Source organism: Lactuca virosa, chromosome 4, assembly GCF_052849685.1.
Source record: "Lactuca virosa cultivar CGN04683 chromosome 4, Lactuca_virosa_CGN04683_v6, whole genome shotgun sequence".
NCBI lineage: Eukaryota > Viridiplantae > Streptophyta > Magnoliopsida > Asterales > Asteraceae > Lactuca > Lactuca virosa.
Genome location: NC_136429.1, coordinates 125,286,588 through 125,292,696, shown reverse-complemented (window position 1 = coordinate 125,292,696; position 6,109 = coordinate 125,286,588).

Below are 6,109 nucleotides of genomic sequence, written 5' to 3'. Positions count from 1 at the left end.
TATGGAAGAACTTTTTGGTTCAAACACTACTGTTGCTAGGGGAGGAGTAGTAGTAAGAAGATAGCGGTGACAGTTTCATGAGTGTTTGGTCATTGGAAGTGTTAGGGGGAATTTTATTTTTTCGCATAGGTTGTAGATGATTGGAATTCAGTAATACTTTATGTATGGTGAGTTGGGGTGAAGATTCCCCAGTTACGAGCAAGAGGTATGGTCATTAGTTTTCAGATTAAAGGACTTCAAGGTTTGGCATTGTACCATAGGAATAATTTGGGGCTATCTGTCACACCCCAAAACCGGAACGGCGGAAACGTTCTGGGGCGGAGGACGTCATGCGTAGTATCACAATAATTATATCATAGTAAGTATAGTAAACACAACCATTACATTATAATAAGAATATTTACATTGTTTGAAAGCATGGTTTATACATAACAATATATAATAAAAGTGAAAGACGTGACTCCAAAATGCTCCGTCTTCTCCAAACGTTGGCAAGAGTACCTGTCTATTGTTGCCCTTAGAATACAAGCAGTTTTAAAATATCAGCATAAAGCTGGTGAGTTCATAAGCGTTTAGTTCTGGTGAAAAAAATGTTTCTTTCATCCTTTGAAAAGTGTTTCCTAAGAAAATCCTATATTTTCTTTAAAAGTTGATAGTTGGTTAACTGTTCTGGAATGAGGTGTACAAGTATCTACCATACTTGTATCGTTAGATGTAGTTTCCTTGAAAAACCCTGTTTGCTCTCTCTGAGGTGTATTAGCCTTATTACATAAATAAAACTAATAAAATAGGTAGTGAACTAGATCCTAAGGGTATTACTAATGCCATCTAGTAATCAAATCGGTTATTACTTTGAGGTTAGTTCACTTGTTTCATTATTACAAAAGTAAATTTTCGCTATCTAGGTTGTGAGTTTTATAACCGTACTTAGACTGGATATAGCACGTAACGGGGGCCAGTATCGTATTATGACTTTGTCACCCCTGAACCTAACGGTCCCGCTGTAGCTGGCAGCGAAGGTGCGGGATAGTCAGTCCCATATAGATCTATACACAATAGTCACGCTCTCCCTCCAAGAGATTCTGGTTACAAGGGGTAGTCCTACACTCGCGAATCCGGTGGAGTGTTACCAAGGACGTGTCTCAAAACTTAGCCTAACAAATTTACAAGTAATAATACTGAAAATCCTGTTTATGTTTTTTATGAATCCTTTTTGCAAAATATCGCATTTTATGACAAGATTCACAAGTTCCTTGCTTTAGTTTTGAAAACTGTTTCTACGCGTTGATTTCTTAATCGTTTGGTAAAACTGTTTTCTGTGTTAAAAGCATATTGAACATATAATTATTTTAAACAAAATAATATACTTGAGCACAAGTTTCCTTGTACTTTTTCTTGTATTCTCCCCCTGAAAACATGAAAAACTCGGAAAAGGTGTAGGGGTATGAACTCACCGTTTGACGTAGGATCTGGGTGTATGATCGGTTACGAATGCTGAGTGTCAACCGATGTTTCATACACAAGTGGATCCTATTAACATGTGATAACACATACGTGTGTTCGAATTAAGGTGTTTCATGACTAAACACGATGGGAAACCACCCTAAAGACTTGGAAATGCTTCTCGGGACCCTATATGATCAAACAAGGGAGGTGTACGGCCAAAAGAGTGTGTGCGGCCAGGGTGTGTGGTCAGCATGTGTGTGCGGTTGCACACAGGAGTGTGCGGCCGTACAGGGGGCGTGTGCGGTCGTACATGGGAGTGTGTGGCCGTACGTAGGGGTGTGTGGCCGTACATAGGGGTATGTGGCCGTACACTCTTCATTCATGCTCAAAATGTCGATTTTCGGGTGTTTCAAGGCCAAACTCTCACCTTGGAGAGTCTTTAAGTTGTGTACGGCCACCTTATGAAGGTGTGCGGCCGTACACCTTCAAGTAACGAAGAACACGAAGAACATGATGAGTTTTAAGCTTAGATCAAGGTGTCTTACCACTATAACAAGCTGAATGATGGAGTAACTCACGTTCTTGAGGCCTTTAGAGTGTTCTTGGATGAAGTTTTTAGAGAGAGAAATTAGAGTGCAGCCAAATGAAAGAAATGAATGAAGAGGGTCACCTTATATATATAAGGGTGAGTGTGCGGCTGGAGAGTGGGTGTGCGGCTACGGCCGTACACTCCTCCCATGAGGGTGTATGGCCCGGTTTTGTCTCTATACGACTCGTTGACTCATTTCTAATCTCATTCCCGGCTATACTCAAGCTTAGAACACTTAACCTAACTCTTAAACGGCGTTAAAAGGTAATATAATAAAGTTCAATGTTGATAAAGTTGACCAAGCGTACAGAATAAAAGTTTCAGGTTGTCACATCATCCCCCCGTTATAGGGAATTTCGTCCCGAAATTTGAACATAGAATACAAATCATGGAATAGAAAAGAGATGCGGATACTTCTGTTTCATTTGATCTTCACGCTCCTAAGTGAATTCGGGTCCCCGCTTGGCATTCCAGCGAACCTTCACTATCGGGATGCGACTTTGTTTCGTTCGTTTGATCTCTCTATCCATGATTTCGACTGGTTCTTCCACGAAGTTCAGGTTCTTGTTGATCTCAATCTCGTCAAGAGGAATCGTAAGGGTTTCGTCGGATACACATTTTTTAAGATTCGAAACGTAGAATACAGGATGAATGTTGCTAAGTTCTTGCGGTAAACGAAGTTTGTAGGCTACGGGACCGATCCTAGCGAGGATTTCGAAGGGTCCTATGTATCTTGGATTTAGCTTTCCACGCTTTCCAAAGTGTATCATGCCTTTCCAGGGTGAGACTTTTAGCAGGACACGGTCTCCAACCTGAAATTCCAAGGGTTTTCGTCACTTATCTGCGTAGCTCTTTTGTCTATCTCGTGAGGCTTTGAGTCGTTCCCGGATTTGTACGATCTTTTCGGTGGTTTCACGGATGATTTCTGGACCAGTGAGAGTGCTGTCAGGGACTTGCCCCTTGGCTAGTTGCGTGTCGCCCACCTCAGCCCAGCACAGAGGGGATCTGCACTTGGAACCATAGAGGGCTTCGAAAGGCGCAGCCTTGATGCTGGTATGGTAGCTGTTGTTGTAGGAAAACTCGACCAAGGGCAAATGGGTGTCCCACGACTTACTGAAGTCAATAACACATGCTCTCAACATGTCTTCCAAGGTTTGGATGGTTCTCTTACTCTGACCTTTTGTCTGAGGATGGTAAGCTGTGCTCATATCCAGCTTAGTTCCAAGAGGTTTCTGCAGTGACTGCCAGAACCTCGAAAAGAACCTGCTATCTCGATCGGAGATAATGGACATAGGGACACCATGCAGTCGAACTATCTCTCATATGTAAATCCTCATGAGTTTCTCCATTTTGAAGTTTTCCTTGATCGGTAGGAAATGGGCAGATTTAGTCAAACGGTCGACAATTACCCAAATGGCGTCTTGCCCACTCGGAGACTTGGGTAATTTGGTGATAAAATCCATAGTAATTCTCTCCCACTTCCACTCAGGTATCTCCGGCTGGTGGAGTAGACCTGAGGGCTTCTCATATTCGACCTTCACCTTGGCGCAAGTCAGGCACTTGCCCATGAAGGTAGTGATCTCTGCTTTCATGTTTGGCCACCAATATAGTTTCTTGAGGTCGAGGTACATCTTGTCCGAACCTGGATGAACGGAGTATCTAGTCTTGTGAGCTTCGTTCATTACAACCTCTCTGTAACCACCGAACTTTAGGGTCCAGATCCGGTCCATGAAATAATAGGCTCCGTCTCCCTTGATCTCCAGGTTCTTTTCCATTCCTCTTAAGGCTTTACCCGGCATGTTCTATGGTTTTAAGGCTTCCAACTGAGCCTCCTTGATTTTTGCGGATAAATGGGAATGGATAGTCATGGTCAGTGCCTTCACTCCACGACCTGAGTACTCCTTCCGGCTGAGGGCATCTGCCACCACATTGGCCTTACCGGGATGGTAGCGGATTTCGCACTCGTAATCGCTGAGTAGCTCAACCCATCGTCGTTGTCTCATGTTCAGCTCCTTCTGGTCGAAGATATGTTGCAGACTTTTATGGTGAGTGAAGATAGTGCACTTGGTTCCGTAGAGATAATGTCTTTATATCTTCAATGCAAAGACCACTGCTCCCAATTCCAGGTCGTGCGTTGTGTAGTTGACTTCGTGTGCTTTCAGCTGTCTTGAGGCATAAGCAATGACTTTTCCCCGTTGCATGAGCACACATCCTAGGCCCTGATTGGATGCATCACAGTAGACAATAAAGTGCTCCGTCCCTTCTGGCAGAGACAAGATAGGTGCGCTGCATAGGGCCTGCTTCAACGTTTGGAACGCAGTGTCTTGCTTCTCACTCCAACAAAAGGGTACGCCTTTCTGAGTCAGAGTGGTTAAGGGTTTGGCAATTCTGGAGAAATTCTGGATAAATCTGCGATAGTAGCCAGCGAGACCCAAGAATTGACGGATTTCTGTGGGCGTCTTCGGTGCTGACCAGTTCTCTATCGCTTTGATTTTGGAGGGGTCCACGTGTATGCCTTCCTCGCTTACCACGTGACCTAGGAAGGTTACTTTTCGAATCCAGAATTCGCATTTGGAGAATTTCGCGTACAACTTATCCGTCCTTAAGGTTTCCAGCACCGATCTCAAGTGCTGTCGATGATCTTCTTCACTTCTGGAATATACAAGTATATCGTTGATGAATACGATTATGAACTTTTCCAGGAAGGAACGGCACACCTGATTCATCAGGTCCATGAATACCGCCGGTGCGTTGGTTAGACCGAAGGGCATCACTACAAATTCGTAGTGACCATACCGAGTCCGAAATGCTATTTTAGGAACATCACTCTCATGGACTCGCAGCTGATGGTACCCTGATCTTAGGTCTATTTTGGAAAAGTAGCTAGCTCCTTGAAGTTGATCGAAGAGATCGTCGATTCGAGGAAGAGGGTAACGGTTTTTGACTGTGAGTTTGTTTAACTCTCGATAATCGATGCACATCCGAAAGGATCCATCCTTCTTTTTCACAAACAAGATCGGGGCTCCCCAGGGTGAGGAACTTGGTCTGATGAATCCTTTGTGGAGCAGCTCATTGAGCTTACTGGATAACTCCTTCATTTCTGCCGGCACTACTCGGTATGGGGATTTAGCTACGGGGGTAGCTCCGGGGATTAAGTCGATGCGAAACTCGACATGGCGTTCGGGAGGGATTCCCGGGAGATCTTCGGGAAAAACATCGGGAAAGTTGCATACTTCGGGGATGCTCTCTAGGTCTTTAACTTCCCGCTTCTCGTTAATGACGTGGGCTAGGAATGCATAACACTCCTTTCGTAGGAGTTTCTGGGCCTTGATGCACGAAATGATACGAAAGTTTGAACTGATTTTATCGCCGTAAATCATGAGGGTTTCACCAGGGGAAAGGTTGAGACGGATAGCTTTTTCGTAACAAAGGATATCAACATGATTGGGGCTTACCCAATCCAGGCCGATGATGACATCAAACCTTTTTATGGAGACTGGCATAAGGTCGATAGGAAAAGAATGATCGTTTAAGGTAAGGGTACAACCTACGTATATCTCATTAGTGCTCTCTTTCTCACCGTTAGCCATCTCGACGGTAAATGTTTCAGTTAGTGGTTGAGGTTTATGTTTGAGAAGATGTTTGAATGCATGACTAACAAAAATTCTCTCCGCACCAGAATTGAAAAGAATGCATGCATAAGAGTTGTCGAGGAGGAACGTACCCGAAACAACTGTGGGATCTACAACTGCCTCTTCTTGACCCATCGTTAGCACTCTCCCCGAGCCACCTGTTGTTGTTGTCTTGGGGCAGTTTCTCTTATAGTGCCCGACTTCTCCACAACCATAACAGGCTTGACCGACACCTGCTCCAGATGCCTGGTTAGTTGGTTGGACTGGTATTTTGCAACCTCGAGCTGTGTGCCCCTTTTTGCCACAGCTGGTGCATGACATTTCTCGGCATGGGCCGGGATTAGGATGATAGTTACACTTGTCGCACCGAGGAAGGGTATCAGCATATTTACTGGTAGGTGCTTGAGTGGCAAGAGCAGCGGCAGGAGTAGTAGCAGCGTGG